Genomic DNA, 16,190 nt, shown 5'->3' with positions numbered 1-16,190 from the left:
ACAGCACTATGTATTTGTATGTATATCAGTTTGGTGAGATATGTGTTTGTGAATAGCAATACAATTAAAGGGAGCCCCAGAGACCTTGTGTGCTGCCATGGGAAAGTAGTGAGATACCTTTTCATTTCAGCACTCCCCTATAGTAGGTGTTATTGTGCAGTACACCTTATTCCCTGCATCCAGCTGCCGGTGTGGCACATGGTCTGATTTGTAAAATGCTGTGGATATGTTGGTACTATAAGAAATGTTATTAATGTGTGATCAGATTCTCCCAGTGCACTTCAAGGAATAATTTATAAGATATAAATCATTGTCTGCAGCTCTCCCTTACTTTAAGCTGTCCAGACAGAAGGTCAGACAAGTTCCCTTTAAAAACATGTAACATTAGTACAGATTTCTGTGTCTATTATTCTTACTGTATAACCTGCTGCTTTGGTTCGCCCGCATATTTCATCTCGTCCTCCATTATATACACTATGCTACAAAGATCTTTATTAGAGATGAGCGAACACTAAAATGTTCGAGGTTCGAAATTCGATTCGAACAGCCGCTCAATGTTCGTGTGTTCGAACGGGTTTCGAACCCCATTATAGTCTATGGGGAACAGATACTCGTTAAGGGGGAAACCCAAATCCGTGTCTGGAGGGTCACCAAGTCCACTATGACACCCCAGGAAATGATGCCAACACCTCTGGAATGACACTGGGACAGCAGGGGAAGCATGCCTGGGGGCATCTAACACACCAAAGACCCTCTATTACCCCAACATCACTGCCTAACAACTACACACTTTCCACATTCAAAAAAACCTCTATCAAAGTGGGAAAATACCTGGAAACCTTCTTTACTCCCCAAATGGATGGACACAAACCCCAATTTAAGCTCAACAAACAGTAACAACCACCCCTTTAAATCACGTTCCCCATGACAACCACAAATGGAATAGGCAATGGGAATTCCAAAAGCCCTCACCCTTAACTGTCATTTTGAGTGTGTGTGTGTGTGTGTGTGTGTGTGTGTGTGTGTGATGTGGTAAGACCTTCCAAAATTCACTTTTCTAGCCCTTAACATGAGCCCTTCCAAACAAAGTTACATGACCTTAAGCTGAGCTACCAGCAGAGATTGAGGCCCTTGGCATGAGTAGAGCCTTGCACCAGCAGTGTTTTTGGCACTTAGGGTGAGTTGAGCCTTGTACCAGCGTGTGTCCCTTAACATCAGGCGGGCCCTAAGTTCTGCGCTTTGCACAAAAGTTCCACATTAACTAGGCTGAATGGTACAAAGATTAGTAGGCCCGAGAACCAGGAACAGGTCTTGCAATGGCTGTCGGATAACGCTTAAAGCACATTGTCCACCAGCCAGTCAGCCTCTACCTCCTCTTACCCAACAGTCTTGTCCTCCTTCCACCCAAAATTCCCAATCTTCTCAGAACAATAACCCCAACTGTCCCTGCTCCCCAGAGCTGTTCTCCCTTCCTTTGACTGTACCGCAACCTGCCCCTCCATTTCGCGATTCCACGGACCTAACAGACGAGTATCTGTGTCCAGATGCTCAAACACTAGAGTCTCCTCCATTCCATCTCCGGTCGATTTGGTGGCGGATGACCAGCAACCCACCCTCATCGACGACGATGAGACGCAGTTGCTGTCAGGGCAGCCAGTTGACATGCGCATTGTGCAGGAGGAGGAGGCGAGACAGGAGTTGGAAGAGGAGGTGGTGGACGACGAGGACACCGACCCCACCTGGACAAGGCAGATGTCAAGCTGGGAAAGTAGTGTGGATGTTGAGGCAGGTGCAGCACCAAAAAGGGTAGCTAGAGGCAGAGACATGTCCAGAGGCAGAGGTCAGCTGCTTTGCCGAAGCCAGGCCAGACCCGGAATGTCCGAAGATGTTCCCTTTTGTACCCAGCCCAGAAAAACTCCCCCATCGAGGGCACGTTTCTTGAAGGTGTAGAGTTTTTTCAAGGAATGCGCCGAGGACAGATATAGTGTCGTCTACACAATTTGCCTCTCGAAATCGAGTAGGGGCCCTGAGAAGAGCAACCTGTCCACCACTTCAATGCACCGTCATTTGGAATCCAAGCAATGGAATCAGTGGCAGGCAGCAACGGCAGGACAAACGTCGCCCGCCGTTCATGCCACTGCCTCTGCTCACAGTGCTGGCGATGCACTCCAGAGGACGAGCCAGGACATCACTTCATCTGCCTCCGCCACTTTGTTGACTTCTCCCTCATCCTCCCCTGTTTCTGTCTTATCTCCTTCTCCTGCACCATCAAAGGCACCATCAGGCGCTTCTTTACAACAACCCACCATCTCTCAGACATTGGAGCGCCGGCAGAAATACACCGCTAACCACCCACCCACGCAAGCCTAGAACGCCAACATCGCTAAACTGCTGGCCCAGGAGAGGTTGGCGTTCCGGCTTGTTGAAACTCCCGCCTTCCCGGACCTGATGGCAACTGTGGCACCTCACTATGCCGTCCCTAGCCGTCTCAACTTCTCCCGGTGTGGCGTCCCCGCCTTGCACCAGCACGTGTCACTCAACATCAGGTGGGCCCTTAGTTCCGCGCTTTGCTGCAAGGTCCACTTGACCACCGACACTTGGACAAGCGCCTGTGGTCAGGGATGCTGCAGTGCTTATCTTTAATGACAGGCAGGGTGAATGTGGTGGAGTCTGTTCCTCGGGTGCAAACTGGGGTGGCCTATCTCCTCTCCCAGGCCAAAATTCATGGCAGGAGTAGACTGAAACCCTACGACGCTGCAACCTCCACCACAGCTACTAGCGGCAAACGCTAAAACACTGGTGTGGGGAGACGTCAGCAGGCGGTGCTGAAGCTCATCAGCTTGGGGGACAGACAGCACAGTGCCTCCGAGGTCAGGGATGCCATCCTGGCTGAGATGGCATTTTTTTTTCCCTGCTACACCTGGGGCCTGGCATTTTTACGCCTGTGATAATGGCTGGAACCTGGTAGCGGCTCTGGAGCTTGCCAGCCTCCAACACGTTCCATGTTTGGCCCACGTCTAACCTAGTGGTGCAAAGTTTTTTAAAAACATACCCAAATGTACCGAAGCTACTGTTGAAAATGCGGCGCTTGTGCGCCCACTTTTGCAAGTGCACAGGAGTCGCTGCTAGCCTAAAAACACTCTAGCAAGGCCTACATCTGTCCAAACACAGGCTGTTGTCCGTCATTCACACACGCTGAAACCCTACAATACCATATCTTGAGCAGGGTGTGTGAGCTGCACAGACCTTTGATGGAGTTCCATCTACAAAACCCAAGGGTTCCTCAAAGTCAGCAACCAAAGTTTCTGCACCATGAGTTTCCAGGGGTGGCAGAGTTATGGCTAGGGGAAGAGGCATGGATAGGGATGATGTCTAGGGGCAAAAGCAGTGTGGATGTGGAGGCAAGCTAAGCAGGAAAAACTGGGGGTACAAGCTAAGGCATGGACTGGGGTGATGTCTAGGGGCAAAAGCAGTGTGGATGTGGAGGCAAGCTAAGCAGGAAAAACTGGGGATACAAGCTAAGGCATGGACTGGGGTGATGTCTAGGGGCAAAAGCAGTGTGGATGTGGAGGCAAGCTAAGCAGGAAAAACTGGGGGTACAAGCTAAGGCATGGACTGGGGTGATGTCTAGGGGCAAAAGCAGTGTGGATGTGGAGGCAAGCTAAGCAGGAAAAACTGGGGGTACAAGCTAAGGCATGGACTGGGGTGATGTCTAGGGGCAAAAGCAGTGTGGATGTGGAGGCAAGCAAAGCAGGGAAAATGGTGGCTAGAGGCAAAGGGATGTCCATAGGCAGCAAGGGCAAAGATGCAAAACTCTCCCGTTTCAAGAATTTTCCTGACTTGTTTCCCCACAAAACATTCCTGGGAGGAGGGCTGAAACACCACCCTCCTCCTCCTCCGCTGTTAGATTTACCCCAGCTACGAGCTGAAAACGCTGCAACACTGGTGTGGGGAGACGTCAGCAGGCTGGGCTGAAGCTCATCAGCTTGGGAGACGGACAGCACACTGCCTCTGAGGTCAGGGATGCCATCCTGGATGAGATGGCAATTTGTTTATCCCCGCTGCCCCTGGGGCCAGGTTTTTTAGCTTGTTGGAGGGCTCTGGAGCTTGCCAGCCTCCAACACGTTCCATGCCTGGCCCACATGTTCAATGTAGTGGTGCAATGATTTTTAAAAACATACCCCAAATTAGCTGAGCTAAGGGTGAAAGTGCGGCACTTGGACACCCACTTTCCCAAGTCTACAGTACCTGGAGCTAGCCGCAATACACTCCAGCAAGGCCTACATCTGCCTGAAGCACCTACTGTTGTGCGAGGTCACCACACGCTCTAACCCTAGATACCGTATGTTCAGCAGGGTGTGTGAGCAGCAGAGACCTTTGATGGAGTACCAGCTACAAAACCCAAGGGTTCCTCAGAGTCAGCTCCCTCACTTTCTGCACCATGAGTTTCCATGGGTGGCAGACTTATGGCTAGAGGCACAGGCATGGATAGGGGTGATGTGTAGGGGCAAAAGCAGTGTGGATGTGGAGGCAAGCTAAGCAGCAAAAACTGGGGGTACAAGCAGCCGGTGACATCATCACTGACAAGCACAGCTGTCTGTCAGCTGACAGGCTGACTTTCACCAAAATGAACAGACAATGGATAGACTCATCATATACATGTCAGTTACATGACAAATTTAGTGCAATTTGCAAGTCCAAGATGGTTTGGAGATCTGCGGAGAGGAATCTCACCACCTCTTGCGGGTGCCATCATTTGGAAGGCAAGCCCTGGGCTCAGTGGGTGAGAGCAAGCGCAGGATAATCGTCGTTTGGCCTGGCGGCCACTGCCTCTTCCACTGTTGACAGGGCTGGCGCTGCAGTCCAGACCAGGAGCCAGGACACCTCCACATCTGCCTCTGACACTTTGGGGAGTTCACCCTTATCCTCACCTTTTCCTGCCATTTCTCCTTTTGCCCGCGCCATCATGCGCCTCTTCCCAGCAACTCCCCATCTCCCAAGCCTTTCATTTCATGCTAAAGTACAGCGCAACCCACCCACATGCCCAAGGCTTCAACGGCCTCATCTCAAGAAATCTGGCCCAGGAGATGTTGGAATCCCGGCTGGGGGACACTCTGCCCTTTTTGGGCAGAGTGTCTACTGCGCCACCGCACTGTGCCGTCCACACCAGCACTTTCCCCCAAACATGAGGCGGTCCCTAAATTCAGCGCTTAGCCCTAAAGTTCCATGTGACCAGTTACGAATGGACAAGTGCATGCGGACAGGGACGCTACCTTTCAATTTGGGCACAGTGGTTGAATGTAGTTGAGGCGTGGACCGGGTCGCAAAATGTGGTGGCCTGACTTGTCTCCCCACACAACATTCCTGGGAGGAGGGCTGAAACACCACCCTCCTCCGCTGTTAAATTGACCCCAGCTACGAGCTGGAAACGCTGCAACACTGGTGTGGGGAGACGTCAGCGGGCCGTGCTGAAGCTCATCAGCTTGGGGGCCAGACAGCACACTGCCTACAAAGTGAGTCATGCCATCCTCGATGAGACGGCAATGTGGTTTTTGCCACTGCACCTGGGCCCAGGCATGTTGTCATGTGTGATAATGGCCGTAACCTGGGATTGGCTCTGTAGCTTGGCAGCCTGCAACATATTCCATGCCTGGGCCACGTTTTTAACTCATTGCTGCTAATCTTTTGAAAAAGGTACCCCAATGTTCCTGAGCTACTGGTGAAAGTGTGGCGCTTGTGCGGATAGTTTTTAAAGTGTATAGTTGCCGCTGCTAGCCTCTATGCACTCCTACAACGCCTGTACCTGCTGGAACAACGGCTGTTGTGCGACGTCTCCACACTGCTGGCACTAAACATATCATGTGTTGAGCAGAGTGTGTGAGCAGCACAGACCTTTGATGTAGTTCCAACTCCAAAACCCTCGGGTTCGTCAAAGTCAACTCCCTCAGTTGCTCAACCATGAGTGGCCATGGGTGGCAGACTTATGTGAAATCCCATCCCATCCATTGCACTGGACACGAAACATTAGCATGCGCTCAGCACAACTTCGGATATGGCAGATGCGTTAAGCAGGGTGCAGGGTACAACACAGACCAGGCCCGAGCACCAGGAACAGGTGTTAGAAATACTGCAGCATCTGCCATTTCCTTCCAATTTTGGGGTTTTGGACCCGCCACCGACTTGTCTGGACCTAAGTGGGGATCATGAGACACAGTTGCCATCAAGGCAAGCTGTGGTCATGTGCGGTTTGCAGTAAGGGGGCAGTGCGCAATTGGAAGAGGAGTTGGTGGATGACGAGGCCACCGACCCCACATGGACAGGGGTGATGTCTAGGGGCTAAAGCAGTGTAGATGTAGAGGGAAGCTAAATCAACAAAAAACCTGGGTAGAAGCAAAGGCATAAACTGGGGTGATGTTTAGGGGTGAAAGCAGAGTAGATGTGGAGGGAAGCTAAGCAGCAAAAACAGTGGGTAGAAGCAAAGGCATGCAAAACTCTACCCTGTTGGAAGACTTATTCCTAGGTCTGGAACACGTTAATGGCCCCCCTGGACAAATTACTGCCACTCAGGGGCCTAGTGTCACCAGGAGGGACAAGTATAGGCGCATGTTGTGGGAATACCTGGCCGACACCAGCTCTGTCCTCTCTGATCCCTCTGTGCTCTACAGCCTAAACTTATTTTCTCATCTTTTTTTCTGAACTGCACATCTCTTGCCTGCTTCCTTTGGGATCTTAGAAATGGTGGTCCACTTCCACAGATGGTAACTTCAATAGACAGTGTAACGGGAGTAGCTGAGGGATCGCTGTCTTAACCACTTTTTGGCACAAAATTAACTTCCAAAGCCAAATATGGTGCAAGTATATGATGCAAGGACACCTACACACCTATCTCTGACACATTGGGGAGTTCACCCTCATGCGCCCTTTTGGCCTGCACCATCATGCGCCTCTTCCCAGCCACTCCACATTTCCCAAGCTTTTCATTGCAGGCAGAAGTACAATACAACCCACCCCCATGCCCAAGCCTGTAACAGCCTCATCGATAAACTGCTGGCCCTGGAGATGTTGGTGTTTGTTTATGCTTCTGGAGACCCAGGCCTTCCGTCAGCAGATGGCAGCTGGGGCACCTCCCTATGCTGGGCCTAGCCGTTACTACTTCTCTTGGTGTGCTGTCTCTGCCTTGCGCCTGCATGTGTCCCATAACATCAGTCGGGCCCAGAGCTCTGCGCTTTGCTGCAAGGTCCACTTGACCACCGACACATGGACAAGCGCCTGTGGTCAGGGATGCTGCAGTGCTTATCTTTAATGACAGGCAGGGTGAATGTGGTGGAGTCTGTTCCCCGGGTGCAAACTGGGGTGGCCTATCTCCTCTCCCAGGCCATGGCAGGAGTAGACTGAAACCCTACGAAGCTGCAACCTCCACCCCAGCTACTAGCGGAAAACACTGTAACACTGGCATGGGGAGATGTCAGTAGGCCGTGCTGAAACTGATCAGCTTGGGGGACAGACAGCACAGTGCCTCCGAGGTCAGGGATGCCATCCTGGCTGAGATGGCATTTTTTTTTCCCTGCTACACCTGGGGCCTGGCATTTTTGCGCCTGTGATAATGGCTGGAACCTGGTAGCAGATCTGGAGCTTGCCAGACTCAAACACGGTCCACGCATGGCCCACGTTTTCCAACTTGTTGGTGCCATGTTTCTTTGAAACCTACACCATTGTGCCTGATATACAGGTCAAAGTGGGGCCATTTTCGTAAGTGAGAACTAGCCTCTGCTAGGCAGAAAACATTCAGAGCACACTCCTCTCATCTTTGCACCGTTGGCTGGCGGAGGAAGACGAGGGGGTTGGAGTGGCATCTGATGTCCCTATCCCACACGAGGCTAGAGGGTGCACTTCAGTGCATCCCATTGCTTCACCACAAATGGTGTGAAGGGGAGTGGAAAATGGAGGAAATGGAGAGTGACCCTTACAGTTGGGGCCAGCAAAGGCATGCCAAGTAACACACTGGCACACATGGCTGACTTCATCTTGGGTTGCTTTTCAACACATATTTCACATCATGAAGAACAAATAATACTGGATTTTTTCAAGCCTCGAACCCCGGTCTAGGTCTAATGTCTGTTCCTTTCTTATATTAGGGGAGAGGGAAAAAAAATTACTTCAGTGATACGTTTAGCGTACATAGACTGACTATTAATGTGTATCCCACTTAGTGTTGTTAGGGTTACACACCGTCACAACCTGGCTAAAGCTTCTATAGCTGTTAATAAAGTCAACATAACTTTACGGTATCCAAAAAGACAGCTGGTACCGACAGAGAGCAAGACAAATGTCACCCAAAGCTGTGAGCTCTGAACACCCACAGTGACTTTGGCGTCATCATCATTATAAGGGAGTGGGTGGTAATAAATAACTTGGCAGTGCCTAAAACCCAAAAAGCTTATACAACTATATTTACATTAAGATACACAAATGAAACTTTTTAGTAGCATGTCATGAGACAAGCTGATAAGCTCTTCCTTTGTGCAGTGCTATTTGAAAGTTAAACGCTGCCTTTATTTTAATTCTGGAGAAGGTGCAGACATTAGATTTAGAACATGTTGTCTTCATTGTCCAAATCCTCTATATAGGTAACGCGTTTTTCGGGCCGAGCTGTCTGGGAACGAGCTGGTGCAGCACTGACAACCTGGGTGAATATGGCAAGAGCCTGAGATGTAGGGTGAATGAATCCCCAAATTATTTGTGGAATTCCCAGTGAGACAATGGCACTGTATACCAGTATTAAAAATTGTGGGTGCACGTAACCCCCATATATTCTTTGAATTCCCAGTCAGACAATGGCACTGTATAGCAGTATTAAAAATTGTGGGTGCACGTAACCCCCATATATTCTTTGAATTCCCAGTCAGACAATGGCACTGTATACCAGTATTAAAAATTGTGGGTGCACATAACCCCCATATATTCTTTGAATTCCCAGTCAGACAATGGCACTGTATACCAGTAGTAAAAATTGTGGGTGCACATAACCCCCATATATTCTTTGAATTCCCAGTCAGACAATGGCACTGTATACCAGTATTAAAAATTGTGGGTGCACATAACCCCCATATATTCTTTGAATTCCCAGTGAGACAAAGGAACTGTATAGCAGTATTAAAAATTGTGGGTGCACGTAACCCCCATATATTCTTTGAATTCCCAGTCAGACAATGGCACTGTATAGCAGTATTAAAAATTGTGGGTGCACGTAACCCCCATATATTCTTTGAATTCCCAGTCAGACAATGGCACTGTATACCAGTATTAAAAATTGTGGGTGCACGTAACCCCCATATATTCTTTGAATTCCCAGTCAGACAATGGCACTGTATACCAGTAGTAAAAATTGTGGGTGCACATAACCCCCATATATTCTTTGAATTCCCAGTCAGACAATGGCACTGTATACCAGTATTAAAAATTGTGGGTGCACATAACCCCCATATATTCTTTGAATTCCCAGTGAGACAATGGCACTATATACCAGTATTAAAAATTGTGGGTGCACGTAACCCCCATATATTCTTTGAATTCCCAGTCAGACAATGGCACTGTATAGCAGTATTAAAAATTGTGGGTGCACGTAACCCCCATATATTCTTTGAATTCCCAGTCAGACAATGGCACTGTATAGCAGTAGCAAAAATTGTGGGTGCACGTAACCCCCATATATTCTTTGAATTCCCAGTCAGACAATGGCACTATATACCAGTAGTAAAAATTGTGGGTGCACATAACCCCCATATATTCTTTGAATTCCCAGTCAGACAATGGCACTGTATACCAGTAGTAAAAATTGTGGGTGCACATAACCCCCATATATTCTTTGAATTCCCAGTCAGACAATGGCACTGTATACCAGTATTAAAAATTGTGGGTGCACATAACCCCCATATATTCTTTGAATTCCCAGTCAGACAATGGCACTGTATAGCAGTATTAAAAATTGTGGGTGCACGTAACCCCCATATATTCTTTGAATTCCCAGTCAGACAATGGCACTATATACCAGTATTAAAAATTGTGGGTGCACGTAACCCCCATATATTCTTTGAATTCCCAGTCAGACAATGGCACTGTATAGCAGTATTAAAAATTGTGGGTGCACGTAACCCCCATATATTCTTTGAATTCCCAGTCAGACAATGGCACTGTATACCAGTATTAAAAATTGTGGGTGCACATAACCCCCATATATTCTTTGAATTCCCAGTCAGACAATGGCACTGTATACCAGTAGTAAAAATTGTGGGTGCACATAACCCCCATATATTCTTTGAATTCCCAGTCAGACAATGGCACTGTATAGCAGTATTAAAAATTGTGGGTGCACGTAACCCCCATATATTCTTTGAATTCCCAGTCAGACAATGGCACTATATACCAGTATTAAAAATTGTGGGTGCACATAACCCCCATATATTCTTTGAATTCCCAGTCAGACAATGGCACTGTATACCAGTAGTAAAAATTGTGGGTGCACATAACCCCCATATATTCTTTGAATTCCCAGTCAGACAATGGCACTGTATACCAGTATTAAAAATTGTGGGTGCACATAACCCCCATATATTCTTTGAATTCCCAGTCAGACAATGGCACTGTATAGCAGTATTAAAAATTGTGGGTGCACATAACCCCCATATATTCTTTGAATTCCCAGTGAGACAATGGCACTGTATACCAGTAGCAAAAATTGTGGGTGTATATAGCCCCAATTCTATTGCTAGGGGACTTGCAGGGTATTTCTGAGGTGAAGGTGGGGGGGCACACCGTTGGAACGGGGATTTGGGGTGTATATATGGGGTATACGGGAATACACTGTCAGTGTGTTCCATTCAGGATCCTGGGAAAGCTGGGTTGCGGCGATTGAGCCCGTCAGTGCCACGTTACACTGACAAGCTTCTCCCTGGAATTGAAGTTATATGTAAGCCCAATATATTCTTTGAATTCCCAGTGAGACAATGGCACTATATGGCAGTAGCAAAAATAGTGGGTGTATATAGCCCCAATTCTATTGCTAGGGGACTTGCAGGGTATTTCTGGGGTGAAGGTGGGGGGGCACACCGTTGGAACGGGTATCGGGGGTATATATCGGGTATACGGGAATACACTGACAGTGTATTCCATTCAGGATCCTGGGAAAGCTGGGTTGCGGCGATTGAGCCCGTCAGTGCCACGTTACACTGACAAGCTTCTCCCTGGAATTTAGCTCTTACAAGAGCTGTTGTGGTTGTCTTCTCCTTCCTATCCTAGCCTGTCCCTGCCTACCCAGAATCTAAGCCCTAGCTAGCTGGACGGAAACCTCCGTCCTCGGTGAATTGCAAGCTCAGAATGACGCGAAGCTGGGCGGCGCTGTTCTTTTAAATTAGAGGTCACATGTTTTCGGCAGCCAATGGGTTTTGCCTACTTTTTTCAACGTCACCGGTGTCGTAGTTCCTGTCCCACCTACCCTGCGCTGTTATTGGAGCAAAAAAGGCGCCAGGGAAGGTGGGAGGGGAATCGAGTAATGGCGCACTTTACCACGCGGTGTTCGATTCGATTCGAACATGCCGAACAGCCTAATATCCGATCGAACATGAGTTCGATAGAACACTGTTCGCTCATCTCTAATCTTTATATTTGTCCCCAGAACAGACATATTTGGAATCGCCTTATTCAGTAATACATGTCTTGAGTTGCTATTAATTTATGTTGTGATGGGTAGAGTAATGACTGCGCAAGATATGTTATTTTCTAGACAAGCACTCACGTATACACTGCACTGCATGTAAATAGTGATTGTCAGGGGCATCACTTGATAATGCTTGGCTTGCCTGGCAAACTTTTAAAGGGCTCCACTACCACTTCTAATATGAGCCTCTTGCTATAATATGACCCTAGGTCTTTAATTCCCTCTGCTGGTTTGTGTGTTTGTACATTTTGGGGGGAATTTAACAACACGGTCTTAGACTATTCCTCCACTGGTGTGAGGTGCACCCGAAATATTAAGATAATCTGCACAGGAACTGGCACAGATTTCTGGTATAACTCTTACCAGAAATATAACTGGTATAACTCTCGCCAAAACACTACATGGCGGAAAAATTTTCTGCCGTGTGAACGAGCCCTTATGGTATGTTCACAGGTAGGACTTTGGAGAGGAATTTGAAGTGTTCTCCTATTCTGCCTCCTTTTTTTTTTTCAGTGATAGCCGCTTCTTGTGCTTCTTTTCTCCTGATCTTGTAGTGGTTGTAGTATCACCAGCTTCATTGTACATGAGGACTTACACTCACCGGCCACTTTATTAGGTACACCATGCTAGTAACGGGTTGGACCCCCTTTTGCCTTCAGAACTGCCTCAATTCTTCGTGGCATAGATTCAACAAGGTGCTGGAAGCATTCCTCAGAGATTTTGGTCCATATTGACATGATGGCATCACACAGTTGCCGCAGATTTGTCGGCTGCACATCCATGATGCGAATCTCCCGTTCCACCACATCCCAAAGATGCTCTATTGGATTGAGATCTGGTGACTGTGGAGGCCATTGGACTACAGTGAACTCATTGTCATGTTCAAGAAACCAGTCTGAGATGATTCCAGCTTTATGACATGGCGCATTATCCTGCTGAAAGTAGCCATCAGATGTTGGGTACATTGTGGTCATAAAGGGATGGACATGGTCAGCAACAATACTCAGGTAGGCTTTGGCGTTGCAACGATGCTCAATTTGTACCAAGGGGCCCAAAGAGTGCCAAGAAAATATTCCCCACACCATGACACCACCACCACCAGCCTGAACCGTTGATACAAGGCAGGATGGATCCATGCTTTCATGTTGTTGACGCCAAATTCTGACCCTACCATCCGAATGTCGGAGAAATCGAGACTCATCAGACCAGGCAATGTTTTTCCAATCTTCAATTGTCCAATTTCGATGAGCTTGTGCAAATTGTAGCCTCAGTTTCCTGTTCTTAGCTGAAAGGAGTGGCACCCGGTGTGGTCTTCTGCTGCTGTAGCCCATCTGCCTCAAAGTTCGACGTACTGTGCGTTCAGAGATGCTCTTCTGGCTACCTTGGTTGTAACGGGTGGCTATTTGAGTCACTGTTGCCTTTCTATCAGCTCGAACCAGTCTGGCCATTCTCCTCTGACCTCTGGCATCAACAACGCATTTCCGCCCACAGAACTGCCGCTCACTGGATGTTTTTTCTTTTTCGGACCATTCCCTGTAAACCCTAGAGATGGTTGTGCGTGAAAATCCCAGTAGATCAGCAGTTTCTGAAATACTCAGACCAGCCCTTCTGGCATCAACAACCATGCCACGTTCAAAGGCACTCAAATCACCTTTCTTCCCCATACTGATGCTCGGTTTGAACTGCAGGAGATTGTCTTGACCATGTCTACATGCCTAAATGCACTGAGTTGCCGCCATGTGATTGGCTGATTAGAAATTAAGTGTTAACGAGCAGTTGGACAGGTGTACCTAATAAAGTGGCCGGTGAGTGTAGGTTTGGCTTTATGCCTCAACTTCCAAAGAGACAGTTTTAGAGGTGATTTTGAGGTGGAAGTCTGCTTCAAATTCCTCCCCAAATTTCTCTATGTGAACAGATCCTTTGTAGTGGATAGAATCTAGTGATCATTATTAGATCACTTTCAGATCTGATGGCTGTGAGTAAATGAGGAAAGTATCTTGTGCAATTTTCAAGACCTAGAAAAGGTTGCACAAGCCACACTTGTAACTTTCTTAATTACAGCTTTTTTTTAAGTAGATAAGGTTTTATTAAGTCTTGTACAGATGTGATATTTAACTTGAATTATATGTTGGCGAGAGAGATATTCAGGATTTTTATACTTAGTGATTATGTTAATTATTAGAGTCATATATTACAATAGTTAGGAAATAGAATTCTGAGCATTGGTTAAATAAAATTTGCAGGTTATAATTATTATTATTATATGTGTGTGTGTATATATATATATATATATATATATATATATATATATATATATATATATATATATATATATATATATATTTTTTTTTTTTTTAAAAAAAGCATAATTATTAAAATTATAACTAAATGTGGTCATTAATGAGGTCTAGGTAGAAGAATATTTATACACTGTGATACACAGACTTTTTGTTGAATTCACCTTAAGGCTGGGCCCAACATGGTGTAAACGTGGGGAAAAAAAGCAGTGTTTTACAGTCGCTGCAAGGTAGATGGGATTCTAGTGAATCCCATCCACACCTTGTGGAAAAATACTCGTAGCAGATATGCTGAAATTTCCAAAACAGATTTCCAAAACCTTAGTCTAAAGGATAACTCCAGCTCATATTTACTGACAACCTATACAATAACAGAGGGTATTCAACATCATGTACCCCTATTGATCAGCTGTTTGGAGGGTCTGCAGTGATCATTTGAGCTCTGTGACCCCCTTCTCTGTTTACATTGCATGCTATCAGATTCATAGTGGACATGCACTGTATGTACAGCATCTCCATAGCACTATTTATTTATTTTTTCTATCAACAGTATAGAAAAGTCTTGTCCAAACAACGCTAGTGTCATATGCATCACAATTTTATAATTAGTATAGAAAGAGGTACTTTACCCGATAATTCTAGTACCATATATATCATAGCATTCTTCTCTATTAAAAGCAGTATAGAACATGGTACAAGAACATCCATTCCTACAAAAATTTAAAAGAAAGTATGTGGAAAGGAAACTCCTAATCTGTTTTACCTGTAAACCAAAACCGAGGATCCATTCACTGCCATACTTAAGCAATGTTACTCACAGTTCACAGACTCCTCAATCTAGAGGACCTGAAAATTTGGGCAAATTTTAGAGGGGCCTGGAGCAGGAATAACATAAAAAACAAACAAAAAAAAACAACCCTTATTCCCTGGCACTCCGGTGTTCGCTGCTTCAGCCTTTTCAGTTGATCACCATGCTTCGGTCCTCGAACTCATGCACCCCACATGACTACTGAGGCCAATCAGTAGTCACTGGAGAGGAACTGATGACTTATGTCAGTGACATCACTGCTCCCTCTCCAGCGACCACCTAATTGGCTTCAGCAGTCAAATTGAGTGCAGGGAAAATGTGGCATGAATTGCGCCCAAACGGGCTGCAGTATCAGACACTGGAACTGTTGAGGACAGCTGAGTATTTTTTATTTATTTATTTTTCTTAATGTTACAACTCTTTAAAGATAATGTGTACATTAGTGCACATTATGACAGTCTCTACTTTTTGAATGAGAGAAAATCCCCTAGGTGCATGCACAAAATGCAGCATTCCTATGTGATGATGTCCCATAGTGCACACAGTATAATGTCCCACATTGGCCCTCACACAGTATAATGTCCCATAGTGGCCCTTTCACATAGCATAATTTCCCATAGTGGCCACCATAAAGTATAATGTCCTATAGTGGCCTGTAAGAAAGTTGCACAAATGCACTTTTTCTCCAATTCCACCCAGTAAATTATATGGAATATGTACCATTATGAAGAACAATTTGTCCCGCAAATATTAAGCTCTCATATGGCTCTGTGAATGGAAAAATAAAAAAGTTATGGGGTTTGGATGGTATGGAGTCAAAAAGGAAATCAAAAAGTGCCTGCGGCGGGAAGGGGTTAATGGTGTTCACTATTCTTGTGATGGTTACAACAGTAGTCATTTTACTTGTGTTTTTGGCCCCTTGGATATAGTGAATAAAACTTTGGTAACTTTGCCATATGAGGACCAGCTGGTCGAGCCATTAATGTAATTAAATATAACTACGCTGTGGGGGCTCTTAACCCTTAATGAATTCCCTGAAGATAAGTGGGGGAAATGCATTGGTGGATATCTTACTTCTATTTTAATTGTCTGTTCAGATATTACATGTGTTTTGGTTCTGCACAGTTTGGGTTGCACATTTTTATATATTGGGGTTAATGTCTCTGGTTATATACAGTGTTGGCCAAAAGTATTGGCACCCCTGCAATTCTGTCAGATAATACTCAATTTCTTTCAGAAAATGATTGCAAACACAAGCTCTTTGGTATTAATATCTTCATTTATTTTGCTTGCAATGAAAAAACACAAAAGAGAATGAAAAAAAAAGTCAAATCATTGATCATTTTACACAAAACTTCAAAAATGGGCCGGA

General features: G+C 46.2%; 1 protein-coding gene across 6 annotated transcripts in view; it reads left to right on the top strand.

Moving 5' to 3' along the window:
- The window catches only part of CCDC136 (coiled-coil domain containing 136), a 65,977-nt gene that overhangs the window by 27,689 nt on the left and 22,098 nt on the right, over positions 1-16,190 (top strand). The window lies entirely within an intron of this gene.

Source organism: Leptodactylus fuscus, chromosome 5 (assembly GCF_031893055.1).
Source record: "Leptodactylus fuscus isolate aLepFus1 chromosome 5, aLepFus1.hap2, whole genome shotgun sequence".
Taxonomy (NCBI): domain Eukaryota; kingdom Metazoa; phylum Chordata; class Amphibia; order Anura; family Leptodactylidae; genus Leptodactylus; species Leptodactylus fuscus.
This window is presented reverse-complemented; position numbering and strand designations above follow the sequence as displayed.